Genomic DNA, 18,121 nt, shown 5'->3' on the forward strand with positions numbered 1-18,121 from the left:
ACAGCTTCTCCTTGGAGTGACAACTTCAAAGTCAATGTTAGCAACACAGTTCATGACTTCTTCAGTGCCAGTGAAGTGTGGGGATTTCTCAGGGCGGTATGCCAAGCACTTAAAAATGGACTTTCATAAAAGTAGGCGTTTGTGCCATGGCTGCTCAGTGATCAAAGAAGTGGTTTCTGATGCTCCAGGAAAGGGGAGCCTCTAGCACATTTAGAAGAAAGCTCCCTGTGAGGTTAAAGCTTTCAAGGACAGTCAACCAGGAAGTCACAATCTCTTCTCAGACTTCTTTTTGGAAGGGGGTTGGTGTTATGCTTCACAGCACTTAGCCACTGGGAAGTGTGACCTTGGTGGCCTTGGCCAGGGCCCCTGGAGCATTTCTAGAAGGTGATGCTGCTGCCTGAGCCCCACCATCTCAGGAGGATGTCACTGATTAGCCCCACCTTCACATCACAGCCACCTATCATTCATCAGCTTGTCCCCCTAAAGAGATCTTTGCTTGGTCACTTCTTTCTCCCTCTTTTTCTCAGGCTGACCTGTCATTGTCCTTTACACACTTTGGTACACAATCCAAACCCTACTATTCCTTCAAGGCCAAGTTCACGTTCCACTTCCTCTACAAAATCTTTATTGCCAGAGGTAATAATAATAATGTAATACTGCCTTACCAACACATAATTATTTTATAGCTTTCATATACATTATTTCATTAGAATATCCTACAGTTTTGGAGCTGGAAAGCCTGAAAGGCCATCACACCATGATTTTATCGAGAAGGAAGCTAAGGTCCAGGAGGCTGAGGATACAAGATGCCAGTGCTGGTTGCAGAGTGAGAAGGAGATCCAAGGTCTCTAGACCAACCCAACCTGTGTTCTGTCCCTTAGTAACTCTGGAGGAGCCGCCCTGCCTGGAGCCTGCTTCTCCCTCTGCCTGTGTCTCTGCCTCTCTCTCTCTCTCTCTCTATGTGACTATCATAAATAAATAAAAAAATAAAAAATATTTTATTTATTTATTTGTTTGAGGGAGAGCATGAGCTGGGGGGAGGGAGGGATAAGTGAACTCCCACTGAGCAGGGAGCTTGAGGCAGGGCTCTATCCTCAAGGCTCCGTCCCAGGACCTGGAGATCAGAAACCCCAGAGGTAGGCAGAGGCTTAACTGACTGAGCCTCCCAGGTGCCCCAGGCAGGTATTTCTGCCTCACAGCTGTGTGAGTCCCATGAGGAGGCCCAGCCCAAAGGCCTGAAGGCCAGATACCAGGGGTATCTGAAGATGTCTTTGGCCTAATCTTGGTAGAATCTTGTGCTGGTTCCCTCGCAGCGATTTCTCTCCTCTTATGGTCTTTCTCAATATCGATGACCTTTCTTCACATTCTGAGCTCCAGTTCCTCTCTGGGATCTGCCAAAAGTAGGTACTCAGGTGAATTCTCTTCTGGATCCCCTTCTTGACAGGGTCCCAAGCTACAGCAGCTGGGGGTGGCACCCACACAGTCATGACTGGGTCCCTTAATAACCTGCCTGAGAGGCTGATGTGCTCCAGCTGTCTATTTTGCTCAGACATTTCTCTAGAAGGTTCCTACTAAATGCATATTATCTGGGAAACTTTAAACTCATTGATTTGTGTGGCAAATCATAATTATCCCTAAAAAAACACAAGGGCCTGTAGAAACAAGACTTAGGAGAACCAATATTGGATTGCAGGTACTGATTAGTTGGGGTTTTGTTGTTGTTGTTGTTGTTGTTGTTGTTTTTACCTGCAACACAAATGAGTTGGACTAGTCTCCTAAGATTGTTGTTACTTTTAACAACAAATATGTGCTTTTGGCATCTAGAGTCCTGTGGTAGAAGGATTAAAGAAGAGTCTCGATTCTGTACATCTGTGTAGCAGACTCATGGAACTGTGTGAGGCCTATACCACCACAGTGGGAGGCAGGCCCCAAGGTTCCCAACCAGGGGGAATAGAGGGGCTTCTCTCTTTGGGGCTTATATCTGAGCCCCAGGAAGGTTGAAGTGTTCTTTGCCAGAGTCCTGATCAGGCCAGATGGGTGGTGGGCTTGGAGAGACTGGATCTACAATGATTGTACCCATTACTGTTGTGAGGACAGCCCCATTGGATTTCCCCAGCTGAGGGGGAGGGGGAAGGAGAGGGATAGGGTCTGAATAAAGGCCAGTCTGTGTATTCCCTATGTCACTGGCAGGCAAGTGTTCTTGCCCTTTTGTTTTTTTTTTTTTTTTGTTTTGTTTGTTTGTTTTTTATTTTTATTTATTTATTTATTTATTTATTTATTTTTAAATTTTTATTTATTTATGATAGTCACACAGAGAGAGAGAGAGAGGCAGAGACATAGGCAGAGAGAGAAGCAGGCTCCATGCACCGGGAGCCCAATGTGGGATTCAATCCCGGGTCTCCAGGATTGCGCCCTGGGCCAAAGGCAGGCGCCAAACCGCTGCGCCACCCAGGGATCCCTGTTTTGTTTTGTTTTTAAAGATTTTATTTATTTATTCATGAGAGACACAGAAAGAGAGGCAGAGACACAGGCAGAGGGAGAAGCAGGCTCCCTGCAGAGAGCCTGATTCAGGGCTGATCCCAGGACCCTGGGATCATGACCTGAGCTGAAGGCTGAGCCACCCAGGTGCCCCACCTTGTTACTTTGTTACAGATTAGAATGAAGCTCCACGGAAGGAACTTGCCTGGGGCCATGCTACTTTCCCTTTTAAGGCATCCTCTTCCAGGGCCCTGTGGCCCTGCTAGCTGCTTACCAGTGGTCTGTTGTCTCACTTTGGGGACAAGTGAGGCTGGCTTCCTCCTAGCCCCGGACCACCTGGCCTTCATTTGCCTTCAGACTCCTAGCGGCATCTCCTGACACTTCTTGGGAGTCTGCCCTCCTTCTCAGTCCATAGCCAGCCCACAGGAAGGGCGGTGTCACAGACACCTGGGAGGCACACAGCCTGTGCCATTACAAACACACCATGTGGTCCTTTTTCTTTTTGAAGCAAATTACCCCAACTGGAATGGTCCAGAATTCCTGTGTCTATCAAGCCCAAGCCTGTAGCAGTGCTATAGGTAGCAAGAATGTCTGTGTGTATGGTCACATGTCTGATGTGTCTTAACATAGAGATTGCTTCTTAGCATGACAAGACTAATAATGAGTTGTGAAAACAAAACTTAATTGTCGACAATGAAAGGAATTTCCAATTCACCACACTAGAGGAAGGATGGCTCTCTCTTCTGTTCCCTTTATAGAACAATGGATCAGTGCCAGTTAACAAGGCTCTCAGACTATGAAAGGTATGCCACAGAGTTAATTCACAAAAAGACGATCTTAGGTTCTGGACATTCTAAGGCTTTTAAAAATGTGTAATTCATTATGACTGTTTATTGTTGTAACACACATTGATTTTGTGTAGGATATCTGCACTAGTAGTTTTATATTCATCTTCTTGGAGAACCCCTCCCCTGCCCTGATGGTCTAAGTTTCCAGCCCCATGGAAGCTCAATCTGCTCCAGCCTGATGGCTACCAAAGGTGAGGAAGACTGGTGAGGAAGACTAGTGAGGGTGGAGGCAGAGAGGTTGGACAGAGGCATGGGTGGGAGGGGAAGGTAGGCCAGGGCCAGCTCCTGAGAAGGGCTCAGGGGCCATGCTAAAGAAGCTGAACTCTTGTTGGGGGCCAAAGGATCTTTTAGACAGGGAAATGACAGAATGAGATTTGTGTCTTTAGATAATCCTGATGGAAGGATGTCCCTCCGGAGCATCAGCTAGCGATAAGAAGACCAATGTCTCAGATAGGGAGGGTCAGGAGAAGGGAGGGAGTTTCAGAGACTTCCAGAGAGCAGAGGAGGAATGTGTTTGGATGTGCTGGGGTGTGGGGACCAGGGGCAGAGATAGGGCTAAGGTGAGGGAAGGGGTTGGCCGAGAAGAAACTGAAGTGTGACCTGGGGTGGCTGGGAGAGTACAGATGCCTGCCATTTGAAGAGAGCCCAGAGGGAGCAGCATCTCTGAGCAGACAGTTAAGCAATGTTGAGGCCAAACAGCCTAAGTATTGACCTGCAGAGCTAAAAGAATTAAATGATTTGGGTCAACACACTGTAAGTTTAATGAGCCCGATTACATGCTGGGTGGGGATAAGGTGGAGGGACGGTGCACCCTGAACGGTGGTGATGACATGGCCTTGGGCCCAGGGAAAGGGTCACAAAACAGACTGCCCCCCTTTCATTTGACCTACACAGTATTTTATTTCATTATTTAAAAACAGGAAATGTATTCAGTGGTTCAAAAGCCAAAACATGTCAAAGGATATTTATGAAAAGAATCTCTCCCTGCTGGTAATTGGTGACCAGTTTCTTGCACATTAGAGATATTCCATAAACGTGCAGGCAAATATGTACACTTCTGCACAAATGCTTTCTGCACTTTGCTATATATCTTGAAGATAGTACAGTAAAAACTATGTCATTTTTAATAGCTGCGTATTTATCCTTTGTACAGATAGAGCAACATTTATCTTACCAGTCAGGATTGATGGTCATTGGGCTGTTTCACACACTTCCTGGGAGTGGCATCACCGAGTCAAAGGGCGTGTGTGTTTGTAATCTCGGCATACATCCACAGAACAGTTTCTAAAATTTGGGTGAGAATCTGTATTTATTATCTTCAGGCTCCTGCTCATCATGGTCCTCACTGTGCTGCATGGCCTGATGGTCATTTCATACCTTTGTGTTATCTGTCTGGCTGCAAAGACACTGGGGAAAAGAAACAAAGGTGTAAGAATGGGGGGACCATATTCCAGTCCCAGCTTCATTAGTTACTGACTGTTTTTGTGGGTAAAGCAAAAATAAGAACCATGTCCAAGTGGTTTCGAGAGAATTAAACAGGGTAATGTGCATTAAGAGTGTTATATGAAATGCTAGGTGGGTTGTGGCCAGGTGTGATGATGATGGTTGGTCTCTATCCTGGACCAGCACGAAGGAGAAGAGGATCCTGTGGGGGAAATCTTGCCCTAGCTTACACCTGCTCACACAGGTCACCTGACCCATTAGCACTGGAAGGTAGGGCAACAAAGCACAGAACAGATAAGGAAGCCGAGGAGGCCAGGGACCCTCTCTGTGTTGTTCACTGTTGGATTCCTATGCTTAGAAAACCTAGTAGGTGCTCAGTAGGCATTTGTTGAAAGAATTGGAAGACCAGATGTCACTCTGCCTTTTCTAGATGTTTCCTGACTGCTCATATGCCAGGTAGAAGTCAAATTCTTTCAATTTCTCAGTTACTCAAAGCTCATCATACTGAGTCGAACGGTAACCTCCTCCAAAAAAACCCATGCCCCTCCCCCTAGAACCTCAGGATGTAGCCTTATTTGGAAATAGTTCTTTGCAGATATAATTATTGTCATTAGGATGGGTCATAAGAGATTAGAGTAGACCCTAAATCCAATGACTAGTGTCCTCAGGGGAGGGGAGGCTGCTCAGAGGGGACAAGGTCATGTGAATCCTGAGGCAGAGACCAGAGTGACATGTCTTCAAACCAAGGGATTCTGAGAATTGCTGGCCACTACGAGAAGCCAGGAAAAGGTCTGGAACAGATCCTATTTTCAGAGCCTCCAGAAAGAACTGACTGAGCTGATATCTTGATTTTGAACCTCTGGCCTCCAGAACTGAGAAAGAACAAATTTCTGTTGTTTTAAGCCATTCAGGTTGTGGTGCTTTGTTATAGCAGCCTTAGCAAATTGATCCACCTACCCTTGATTCTGGGCCTCAGTCTTATTAGGGACTCCAAATCTCTGACAGAATGTCACACAGCCATTGAACCAGCCATACCACATGGGGAGTGGGCAGGATGGGGTTGTAAGAAATCATGGATAAACCTGGCTTGAACCTGGGCTTTACCACTAATGAACAATGCACACTATCCTGAGCATCAGCGCCCTCACTGTACAAAGCAGATAGCAATATGCACACACAGACACATCACCTGCATGTACATGTCTCCCCCAACACACCACCTACACATACATGCCACACACACACACACACACCACTTGCACATAAACATCACATGCATATAATATCTGTACATATGTTCCACACACACACACCATCTATACATACCACACACATCACCTGCACATACACACCACAGGCACGAAATACCACACACCACACACACAAACTTCATACCACACACATATAATAAACACCACACATACTAACCATATACCACACACACCACACACACCACTCACACAAACACACATATACCCCCTACGTAAATATCCCAAATGATACACATACATATCCCATATGTCACACACTCACAACACACATACACACAGTTGTTGTGAGGGTCCATGAGGTTACATGCAAGACATACAACATATAGAGGGACCTTGATAAATGTTTTCTCTGTCCTCTTTCAAACAATGAATGACGTTTATATTTCTTCTTTAACTGAAAAAGAATAATAGCACCTTATCCTTTATAATATTTTACTGTAAGCTTTAACGCAAGACAACTTTTATTGTTTAAGCAATTATTGGGACCTACAGCAGAATTTCTGAGAAACAATTTTTTGGTCTGTCAGATATCATTATTATAAAATGCAAGTACATTTAATAAACCAGGAAAGTATAACTGGGAATAAAGAGAATTCAGTACAAAGAGGTGTGTGCGCGCTCAGGGTTTGTGACAGATTTTGTGTGCAGATTGCATAATGCCCTTATAAATATTAACTGTCGGTATCAGGTTCATGTCACAGAAGAGACAGACTGACATCATCACTATTTCTGCCCCCTCAAGTAAATAAGGCAACCTATACAAAGAACAGAAATAGTTTATAGATAAAATAATCTTCTCAATTAAGTGTATTTGGAACCCTTGGCAGTTTTGTCATCTCGGCTCTTCTGTTTCTCTGAGTTATGCTATGAGTTATACTCTTTTTTTTTTAAAGATTGATTGATTTATTTATTTATTTATTTATTTATTTATTTATGATAGACATAGAGAGAGAGAGAGAGGCAGAGACACAGGAGGAGGGAGAACCAGGCTCCATGCCGGGAGCCTGACGTGGGACTCGATCCCAGGACTCCAGGATTGCGCCTTGGGCCAAAGGCAGGTGCTAAACCACTGAGCCACCCAGGGATCCCCAGTTATGAGTTATACTCTTGGTGGTTCATCCAACAGTTCTCTCCTCTGCTCCTTCTTTCTTGCTAGTAGACACTGCCTTCCACTGCAGATGTTGAAAACACCAGATAGTCATTCCTAGCCTCTCTTGCAGCTAGCTCATGGGTCTGAGAGCCAACCAAGGCCAATGGACAGTAGTGGGAACCTGCTAAAGGCCTCACTAAGGAAACAAACAAGTGGAAAGAATTTCCTTGTCTGCTTTTATTGGACTTGTGGGAAGCTAGTGCCTGGGAAGAGGCCACCATTTTATGGCTTTGAAAGAGGGAGGGGTGGCCAACAGTTAGCCTTATGAGGAGCCAGAGAAGGACCTGAAACCTCTAGAATTTTTGTTATGTGAGATAATAATGAACTTTATTTTTTTCATCCCTAGAAATGGAATATTCTGTTCATGTCTGAATGCATCTAAAATCGCAGACTTAGTGTCCAAAAACATTCCATGTTTTTTGTATATGAGCTTCTGTTTTATACCTTTATCCAATATCTTCAAATGAAACAGTCTGTTTTATAGGCCTATAATCTTAAGATTTATATAAGGTAAGGTAGGGAGGCTTGACCTAAACAATTAATGACTGTAAACCATCGACAATAGTGCATGTTTCTATTCCAAATGTACAACCTCCACTCTTATCTCCTGGTCTAGATATGTTAAATAACCTTGACTTTTTCTCTGAAATAAAACATCACATTAAGGAAGAATTAAAACTTGCATTACTTGCAGATGACATGATACAATGTACAGAAAACTCTAAAGACTCCACCAGAAAAAGTACTGGAACTGATAAATGAATTTGGTGAAGTTGTAGGATACAAAATTAATATACAAAAATTGGTTGCATTTCTACACACTAATAATAAAGCAGAATAAAGAGAATTTTAAAAAACAATACCATTTACAATTGCACCCAAAATAATAACATGCCTAAGAATAAAAACAACCAAGGAAGTAAACAACCTGTACTCTGAAAACTATATGACATTGACGAAAGAAATTGGAGACAGCACAAACAAATGGAAAGATATTCCATGCTCATGGACTGGAAAAACCAATACTGTTTAAATTTCGATTAAAAAAAAAAAACCCACGTAGAGGAATTCATTAATGGGTACATTGTTTCATCCATCAAGCATATATTGAATGCCTACAACACACCAGGGCATGTACTAGACCTTGGGAAAGCAAAGATGAATGAGAGCGAGCCATCGCCCTTAGGAACTCATTAGTTACTGAGGGAGACTGGGAGACAAATAGATGACATAGCCGAAAACCACACTCTTCTCAGGCAAGGTCTCGGCAGAAAACAGACGGCATCATCAGAAAGTCTAATTGAAATGAATTTAACTAACCAACTATTCAGAGTGTGGATGGCTTTCACGGAACCATCAAGAGAGGGTGCCTAGTATCTGTGAGAACTGTCACCACTCTTGGACCTGAAGGGACAGAGGGAGGTGCCATGTAGTGGAGCCCAGAGAAAGCTACAGCACCCCACCCCCAACGGGGCTTCCCCTGCCAAACCTGCATCCCTAACCAGAAGTCAAAGGGCCAAGAAGCCAAGGGAAGGTGCAAATACAAGTCAGAGTCCTGGGACACACAGGACAGGGAAAAGCAGAAAATGAGGGAGTGGTGGGGCTAGTGGAAATAACCAGTGCAATACTAAAACGTGGCTTTGTCCCAGAGCTCTTGTTTCTCTTGTTACTGACATCGATAATTTCCTATTTTAATTCTTCTAAAAGTGAGCACCCCTTTGTACTTCCATTTTTCAGAGCTTTATCTTGAGTTTTATTACAAAGGTCATCCCAATGGGAGCAGGAAAAACCTTTTCAATCTTAGAAAATATAGAACTGTGCATAGACAGCATCAACTCTAGCTTAATTACAAATTCAAGTACCCAGTGCGTGCGGCAGGCCCGAGGGGAAATGGTAAGAATTAAAGACATTCTACCAGCAGTGTGTGCATGGAAATGAGATGTGACCCCTATGACAGGGGCATGAGGAACTGGGAAAGAGGGTACTTAACCTGTTTTAGCTTTCACTCAGGGACCTTGGGCAAGACCCACTCAAAAAGAGCAAACTTCATTTTACTGAGATCAACAATTCTGAGGAATAAGAACACTTAACTTTTAATGAACCTGAATCTCTTTAATCAAATCTATAATTAATTCTCATGCTACCCAGGCTTACACTGGAATCTTTAATCATTAATTCAAATTATCATCCATACGTCCTACCCTGGAAACACACTCAGACACTTGCCATGTTTTTATGGCAATATAGCAGCAGTGCAATTGGAGATCCCTTCTCTCCCAGAGAGACTGTTGACTTCTCTGAAGAAGAAGGTGTGGATGAAATTGGCCACCCACCTTTTGCCACTGCATCTGTGAAACTGTGCACCTCTGAATCACCTGCCCCCTTTCCTAGTCCTTATCATGACTCTGTGAACTGCTCTTAAAGATCAAAGTTCTTCCTTTTCTAATTTGTGGGTTTTTTCCTATCAAAATTATATATGCACATATTTTAAAGTCAAATTGTTCCACAAGGCTTTTTATGAAAAACAGCAGAACCTCCTTAGCATGTTTCGCTCCCCCAGAGGCAACCCACTGGCCACGAGTTTAGCACATCCCTTTGTACTTCCTTTCCTATCTACAAATAACATGCCCGCGTTCCTCTTCCTGGAGCCTTCCATTTTAGGCCCTATCTGTTAACTTCCCTTTATGGAAGATGACAAGCCTGTTCTCAGAAACCCCATAACCATGGTACCCTACTTTATCCACGCAGGTTTCTCGACTTTTCATCCTCTCAATATCAATACAGTTACAACATAGTTTGGTTGTAGCAGTATTTGGTGTTTATATAATTATGCTTGCAAATGCTATTTACAGCTGAGTCACAGTATACTGTTACTTTTTCTTTCTTGCACAATACTATGTTTTCCCCAGAGCTTTTCACTGTACTGTGTGTATGCGCACATGCACTTAACTCCCTGCATATTTATTACCACCATACACCCAAACAGTATCCTTGTGTAAATCTCCTTTCTATATATCCAAACATGTGAGGATATCAGATCATTTTTTCCAAAGAAATGTCTCTGCCATGTCCTTTGTTTTCTATATTCCAATTCTTCCTCTTCTGTGGTTTTTTGGAGGATATGTAGCAGCTTCCTCAGTAATTTCTTCATGAAGTGAATTTCTTGAAATTTTGTATATCCTCAAAGGTCTTTGTTCTACCCTCACATTTAGTGGATTTTTCTGGCAAGGGATAGGATTCTAGGACAGAAATAATTTCTTCTTGGAATTTGGAAAGCATTGCTTCATTGTCTTCTAGCTTCTGAGATTGATACCAAGAAGTCTAATTAATGTCATTCTGATTTTTTTTTGTTTTTTCCAAAGCAGTTCCTTTTATTATCTTTTTAAATATAATGTCATTCTGATTCTTGATTCTTTACCTGTGAGCCACATGTTTGTCTCTGCAAGTGCTTTGAGTCTTCTCTTTGTCCCCAACACTCTGAAATTCTGATGTACTTTCGTTGGTGTAGACCATTTTCATACTTTGGACAGGATATATGGTGGGCCCTTTTCATCTAGAAAATAGCCTTCTTTGGTTTTAGGAAGGGTTCCTCTGTTATTTCTAACTAATTTCCTTCCCACTGCTTCTTGTTTTTGTTCCTATGATTCACTCATTGATTTCCTGTTACCAGGATTGATTCTCTAATTTTCTTATTTTTTCCTATCTTTAATTTTTTAAAATCTTTTTACTCTACTTTCTGGAAGATTTCTTCTACATTACCCTTCAACTTTCTTACTGGGTTTTAAGTTTCAGTTTTCATATTTTTATTTTCTCAGATTTATTTTGTACCTTCCATATTCCTTTTATACAAGATGCTCTTCTTGTTTTATGGATGTAGTGTCTTCTCTTACCTCCTCGAAGTTGTTCTTTTCTTCTGTTTGAGTGGTCTCTGCCTCTACAAGATGCTCTTTTCCTGTTGCTTTGCTTTTCATTATTGCTGGGATATACTTGACCCTGTGTATCTTGCCTGATGATCCTTGTCAGCCAATGTGTAAGAGGGGGCTGCTAAGGGTTTACTGGAAGACTTGTGGTGCTTATGGCCCACAGTCTTTCCTATAGGATGGTCAGGCTGGCCCATGTCCTTAGGAGCTCCTGGGGTCAGTGTCTTAGGTATTTCTCATCACCTGGTGAGGTTTCCCAGAAAAGATGCTTTGAATCTACCCGAAGGGTATATGGCCAGTTCCTATCCTAAGATGGGAAGGAGTCTGGAGTTTTGAACATTTATTTGTAAACTACCTCTTACTCTCCTGTCTCCATATCCTTCCTTCAATTGCACTTGGTGCTCCCAGACTAGATAACCTCAGTTTAGTCTCTTCAGAAAATACCTCCAGGCCACTGCTGAATCTAGCCACTTCTTAAAGAAGACTTTATCCAGTCCTCCCTCACTACCAGTCACAGGAGCACTTGCTTCCACCAGTTTTGAAGAGTTTGTGTGTGGAGAAAGTGGATCTTATAATGTAAATAAGGTTGTTTCTCAGTGTTTGACACTGCCAGCTGGGGGCATCATTTTCTCCAATCCACTAAGCCAAGTGCCACTTTTCCATTCCATTCGAACCTTCTAAGGTCTTCTCTGATTCTCTTTGCCTTTGTGGGTTTATGACTTTGAAAGACCCAGTACAGTCATCTCAGTGGGGCTTCAGGAGGGGATGGAGCCAACCTCTGGCTCAGCACTAAGACTAAGGTGACTCATTTGCCTTGGCAGCAAAATTAAAGGGGACACCAAAAAATTCAGTCATCAAGATAAATAATGTTTACTGCAATCTTTTAACAAATCAGAATTAATTCAAAAAAAATCCAGCATGAACAAAATGTCACTATTTTAAATAAAGACAAGATCAGTACGATTGGTTTTTCCTTGTGCATCGTGTTCCAATGTGGTTGAGCATGGCATTCGTGCAATTCATCCCATTTAACCAGTCCTCATGGTCTTGATATTCTTTATGACCATAACAGGCTATAAAGCTTACAAGGGGCCGCAAATTATATTTTCATTTGTCCACCATGCTTGTTACTTGAACATCCAAAGACTAAGGGCTTATCTAGCCTGGTCTGAAAGATTTTTAGGCTGAATGCTACGCTAGCATGTGGCAGAGGAACTTGGTCAGCACTGGTGTCCAGCAGGTGGAAATTCCTTCATAATAAACATCTCTTTGAAAAAATTTGGTGAGTTAAAAGCTATATACATATGTTAACGAGACAAAGAAGCCCCAGAACTGGTGTTTTTAGATCTACCAGGACATTTGGAGCATATTTGAGGCATTAGCCAATAGCAAGGCAGCCCCCACACCTAGAAGAAAGACAACATAAATTCAGGTTTTTTACCATAATTTACTTCAGGAGTTTTTTCACAACACCCCAACCACAGGAGATTAGTGTAACCCATGCCAGGCTAAACTCAGACACCTCAATTTTTGTTTGGAAACTTCCGTGCGAATCCAAACCCTCCTCTTTCACTTAACCCTGAGGCTGTTCAACTGCATGTTTCTGGATGGTGGTAAGTGGTGAGCTCCAACTGACACCAAAACATCCTAAGAGTTCAGAAAACTCTCATTATCTGATATTATTCAGTAATTATTTGATTCTTCTAGAAAAATTACATTCTCCTTCAAATAAACTGTAGTTAAATCTCCCTCCCTGGCAGCCACATTCCTGAATACTCTTTCGCTGATATCACTCTGGATACTCTTTCAGAAGCCCCACCCTCTGGGTAGATTTTTCCCAAAAGCTTCCCACCTTACACTCAAGCAAAATAATGGGTCACATTTAAAAGCAGAGGTGCTGTTCCCAGAGGGATGTTATAAAGGTAAACTTACGTTTCTCCTGGTTCTTTGACACTCAAGAGGACAGGTATTCTAAAATTTCAAGATAATATTATTAACTTTCATCAGAAACACATTGTGCTATTAAGTGGATCCCTTGAAAAAATATGGAGGCACCTAGCTGGCAGTTCTCTGTTTTCTGAAGGAGCCGATAACCTACTTTTGCCCAGCTTTTGGAAGTGAGCGAGTGTGTGTGTGTGTACACGTGCGCACGCGCGTGGGCGCACACACATACTCTCTTCACCAGCAGTGAAATTTATTCGTAAGGTGCCAGGTAAGAACAAGGTATCATTATGAAGAGAAGCATTACCTCACAGTTCAGAGACTAAAATGAGACCACACCTGGAGTACTTTGTTCTGTTTCAGGAAGCTTAGTTACAGAAAGATGAGGTGGTGACTGGAGGGATGCCAGGAGAACAGAAAACAATAAAAAGATACAGGAAATCAAAGCTTCCAGGACACAAGTAAACATCTCCAGAAAACAACTATCCCCAGCTTCGATAATTCATCATTATTTAGTAAAAGTCTCAGATGTATAAGGCTTTGGAGAATGCAAAGACCTAGTCTCTTCCCTCAAAGCACAAACAATATAGAGAATAAGTGGCCAGCATAGTTGTAATATAAACAACTCAAACCTTCCAAGCCATTGTGCACACTGAGGAGGAGGGTGTTGTTTCATCACAAATATTGATTAACTTCCTGAGCTCCTGTTATACAAACATGGCGTCATCAGGCTAGATAAACAGACCTTAAGCAAGCAAGCACTCCTTCTATCTTCTACCAACAAAAGATTTTAATTGAAAAACAAAGCAAAGCCTAATGTAAAGCAGTGCTGTGATTCCAGTCACCTGAAAGTGGTGCCATGAAATGCAAGACTGCAAATAAGGTAAAAAGAGGGATGCAAAGAGAATTCCTTCTTTCTGAGATTCTGAAATAGTTATAGACATAAATTGTGGATTATAAATGGCAAACAATGATATATGAAAGATATTTAATTTGTGCCATACAGGACAATGTGGAAAATAGCTTGGGAAATGAACTTGTATCCCAGCTGTGATCGATGTTGCTAGCATTTCCTAGGCTGCTGTAACAAATGCTGGGAAAACTGGGTGGATCAGTGGTTGAGCGTCTGCCTTCGGCTCAGGTTGTGATCCCAGGATCCTGGAATAGACGGAGTTCCACATTGGGCTTCCCTGCAGGGAACCTGCTTCTCCCTCTGCCTATGTCTCTGCCTCTCTGTGTCTCTCATGAATAAATAAATAAAATCTTTAAAAACAACAAAAAACCCTCAAAAAACAAATGGCCACAAACTTGGTGGACCAAAACAACACGTATTTATTACCTTACATTTCTGTAAGTTGGTAGTCCTCACTGGGTAGAAATCAAGCTGTCAGCAAGGCTGAGCATCTTTCTGGAGGCTCTAGGGGAGAATCTGACACCTGGTGTTTTCCCACATCTAGAGGCTGCCCACATTCCTTGGTTGCTGATCCCCTCTCTGTCTTCAAAGCCGGCAGTGGTGAGTTGAGTCCTTCTCCTATTTCATCACTCTGATCGGCTGTTTCACTTGCCTCTTCCACTTCTAAGGAATATTGTGATTACCTTGGGTCCACCCAAATAATCCAGGATAATCGGCTTATTTTAAAGTCGATTTGATTGGCAACGTGAAGTCCTCTGTGTCATGTGTTATGAATTTTTTTATGTGTTATGAATTGAATTGTGTGCCCCCCAATCAAAAATGGTACATTGAAGTTCCAACTTCCAGTACCTGAGAATGTGACTTTGTTTGGAAACAGGGTCATTGAAGATGTAGTTAGTTAAAATGAAGTCACAGTAAAGTAGAGTGGGCTTCTCATCCAATATGACTGGTGTCATATAAGAAGACACAACATACAGGGAGCACACTGTGGAAATGGAAGCAAAGTGCTGTATCTACAAGCCGAGGAATGCCAGGAGCCATCACAAGTTAGAAGAGGCAAGAGAGGGTCCTCCCTTACAAGCTTCAGAGGGACTGTGGCCCTGCCAACACCTTGACTTTAGACTTCTAGCCTCCAAAAGTCCAATAAAATTAGTGCCTAATGTTTTCAGCTTATGATATTTTGTTATGGGAGCCCCTAGAGACTATTACACCATGTCAGGTAATATATTCATAGGTTCTAGGGAGGAGAATGTGAATGCCTTGGGGTGGGGTAGGCATTATTCTGCCTACCATTGTGGCCTTCAAGGAATTTTGGCTCTTGGCAATTTTCAAAAAGAAGTGTTGGTAGGAGTGCAAGTGTGTTTGGAGACGATTCTTCATTGGCCTTTTAGGTTTCTGCACATCTTGAGAGAAGAGGCACAGGATGCCTTTGTTCCAGACCCTGGTTTTCAGAATGTTTGTATGGCAAACAGCCTTGATATATGAGAACAGTGTCTACCCTTGGAGCAAGTGTGTTTTTTAGTGTCAGTAGAATAAAGAAGTATCTCCCTCCTAGGCAAAAGTCAGGTAGGCTTACTGCCCATTACAAAAGATTCAGGTTCCCTAAGTGCAGGGCGCCTCTCCTGTGCCACAGCCCATCATGGGGCCAAGCATCCTCCAGCCCTCTTGGCATCACTCTGTGGGAACTGGCACTGGGAGAACTGGTGGAAATGCTGATACTCTGGCTGCTGCTCTGGCTGGAATCTATAACCTGTCCTTTGTCTCTGACCCAGGTATCTCACATCCTCTGCCAGCACCTGGGAATCTGTGGTAGTCTAACAGGTTAGTCTGCAAGTAGGGTAAGCCTTAGACCCTTCAGTACTCGACAAAGGAAGACTCAGATAGATAACCTGGCATGTGTGGGAGAGAAGCTGCAGTGAATGGCTGTCAAAGAACAACTCTACGTAGAGGTCCAACAACCTGGCATGTGGCTCACTCTACTTCTGGCATCACTGGCTTGTGTCAACAGTTCTCTCAGTGAGGTCCCTACATCTACAGCATCAGCATCAGAATGTTGGCATCACTTGGTAATGGGTTAGCAATACAGATATTTGAGCCACATCCCAGACTCATGGCATGAGAAACAGGCTGCCTGCCCTCCTGCCATGTGGGCTTCCACAAACCCTCCAGGGATGCTGCTGTGTGCAGTTTGGGAAGCGCTGGCCCTCCCTGTGGTCAGCTGTCTAGCTGCACAGCCCTCGTGTGCACACAAGGGATGTTTGCATGGGGGACACTGAAGCCTGGACTGGGGCAGGAGAAAGACTTCACATGTCCACCCTCTGGGGCTCCTCCACCTCCGTGTCGGTGGGACAGGATGCTGTCTTCTGCATTTCCCATAATGTTTGCCCTCCCCATCCTCACCTCTGGAGATCAGACCTTTAACTAAGGGAACATCCTGAAGTCATGCTGTGAAAGTTGGTCAACAGTAGCAACCATTCTCAAGGGTGCACACGGGGCTTGTCTACTTGACTGTCCCCTTGGAAAAGAAGGGTCAAGAAAAAAAAGAGGGGGGCAGGAAGAAGTGTTTCAGAGGTCTCATGGAGGCAAGGTTGGCCCCAAAGTGAAAACCGCCTGACCCGGGGTGCTGTGTGCATGCCCCATGTTGGTCCTTGCACACTGAGGCAATGAGATCCCAGGCAAAAGAGGGTGAGATGTTCTTTGTACACCTGAAGTTACCACGTGCAGGCCAGGATCCTACAGGAATCACTTAAAGACTTCATGTGGACGGGCAGGGACAAACAGATTCAACAATGCCTAGGATAAAAAATGACCATCTGGATGTCCAAGTGACTAATAGAATTTTCTTTTTCTGTCCTTGGGTACAAATTACCTTGAAAATGCTCCTTAGTTCTGTAGCTCCAGAACAGAGTGAAGGATGAACAAGATTCTTCCTGCAAAAAATAGTACAGGGGAAAAAGAAAAAAAAGAAAAGAAAAAACGTGACAGGGATCTTAGGGGATTTTTTTCTAACCATGCTTTTCTTCCTCCCTCATTGCCAGATAAATCCCAGCCTCAAAACTATTCTATTCACTACACATGAAGAGCTTTCAAATAGACTGGTTAATAAAACGCTGAATGCAGGAGCAACGACAACAAAAAAACCCACTTCAGTACCAAAACTAGTTTATCTATACCCTTTTGTTAGATTATCATAAATGGTTTACAACAATCGCACCTTGGCTCGAATGGGCCGCCACCCCAGAGAGATGAGCATCAGGGTGCCGTGAGCACCCCGCCCTGCAGTCTTCCCACTGGCTACATGGGTCCTGTAGCTTCCCATGAGGGGCCACAGACCACCTGGTGATGCCCAGTGGACACCTCTCATGGAATATTTAGGGAACATTTTATTAGTTTATTACCAATGGGCTTCACCACACTCCTTCCACGTGAACAGCTTTTTTTCGGGCTTAATTCTCCTGACTAGGTCCGAGTCATGTGTACGTTTCGAGCTACTCTTGTGGGCTGAGGTGATTCTCCCCGTGAAAGGGAAGAGCTGGGCTCCGCCAAGGTGAGTGCATTAGCTCCCACCGTGAAGAAACTGAAGACACCCGTGCCTTGGCGGGGCAGGCGGCCTGCATACAGGACAAGGCGGCGGCGGCGGCGGCGGGCGGCTCGTCTCAGGGCTGCAGGCCTGGCACCGAGTGGGGGCCCGGAGCAGCTGGCCCGGGTCTGTTAGCGTCCCACGGCGGAAATCCAGGGAAGCGGCCCACGAGGCCTGACAGAAGGTGTGGCGGGAGGCCCGGGTCTGCACCAGGGCCCGGGCGGGCAGAGCCTCGGAGGACAGAGGCCGCCCCTTCTCCGGGCTTGCAGTTGGGGTGAGGTGTCTGCGGAGAGCCGGGTCTCCAGACAGGGTGTCGTCAGGGTGTGTGGAAACCCGGGGGGAGGGGACCCCGACCCCTGAAGGGGCCCAGCAGCTCGGGTGCGGGGGGGGGGGGGGGGGCTGCAAGGGGGGGGGGGGGCGAGAGCCCGGCCTCACCCAGGGCGCGCCGCGGGCCTCTGTGACCTGCAGCAGGCCGCGCCCCTCGCGCTCGCACGGGCTCCTCGGAGGTGGTCCCCCGTCGCCGTCCTCGCGGAGGTGAGAACCGCGTCCAGCAAACCAAACCGGTCCCCGGCTCCAG

The 18,121-nt window shown here is 44.3% G+C and overlaps 1 long non-coding RNA gene across 3 annotated transcripts; it reads right to left on the reverse strand.

Annotated features, from left to right (window-relative positions):
• Positions 1 to 1,079: 1,079 nt before the first annotated feature.
• LOC111097690 lies at positions 1,080 to 17,911 on the reverse strand. 3 transcript variants are annotated; one of them, XR_005365719.1, is made up of 4 exons: positions 17,363 to 17,911; positions 16,834 to 16,894; positions 4,501 to 4,733; positions 1,080 to 1,391 (listed from the first exon to the last, which is right to left on the reverse strand). It is a non-coding gene; the product is annotated as an uncharacterized LOC111097690 (long non-coding RNA). The 3 variants fall into 3 exon arrangements; XR_005365721.1 differs by lacking the exons at positions 16,834 to 16,894; positions 17,363 to 17,911 and adding exons at positions 6,373 to 6,434; positions 14,391 to 16,081; XR_005365720.1 differs by lacking the exons at positions 16,834 to 16,894; positions 17,363 to 17,911 and adding an exon at positions 6,373 to 6,968.
• Positions 17,912 to 18,121: the final 210 nt, after the last annotated feature.

This window comes from Canis lupus, chromosome 10 (genome assembly GCF_011100685.1).
Source record: "Canis lupus familiaris isolate Mischka breed German Shepherd chromosome 10, alternate assembly UU_Cfam_GSD_1.0, whole genome shotgun sequence".
Classification (NCBI taxonomy): Eukaryota; Metazoa; Chordata; class Mammalia; order Carnivora; family Canidae; genus Canis; species Canis lupus.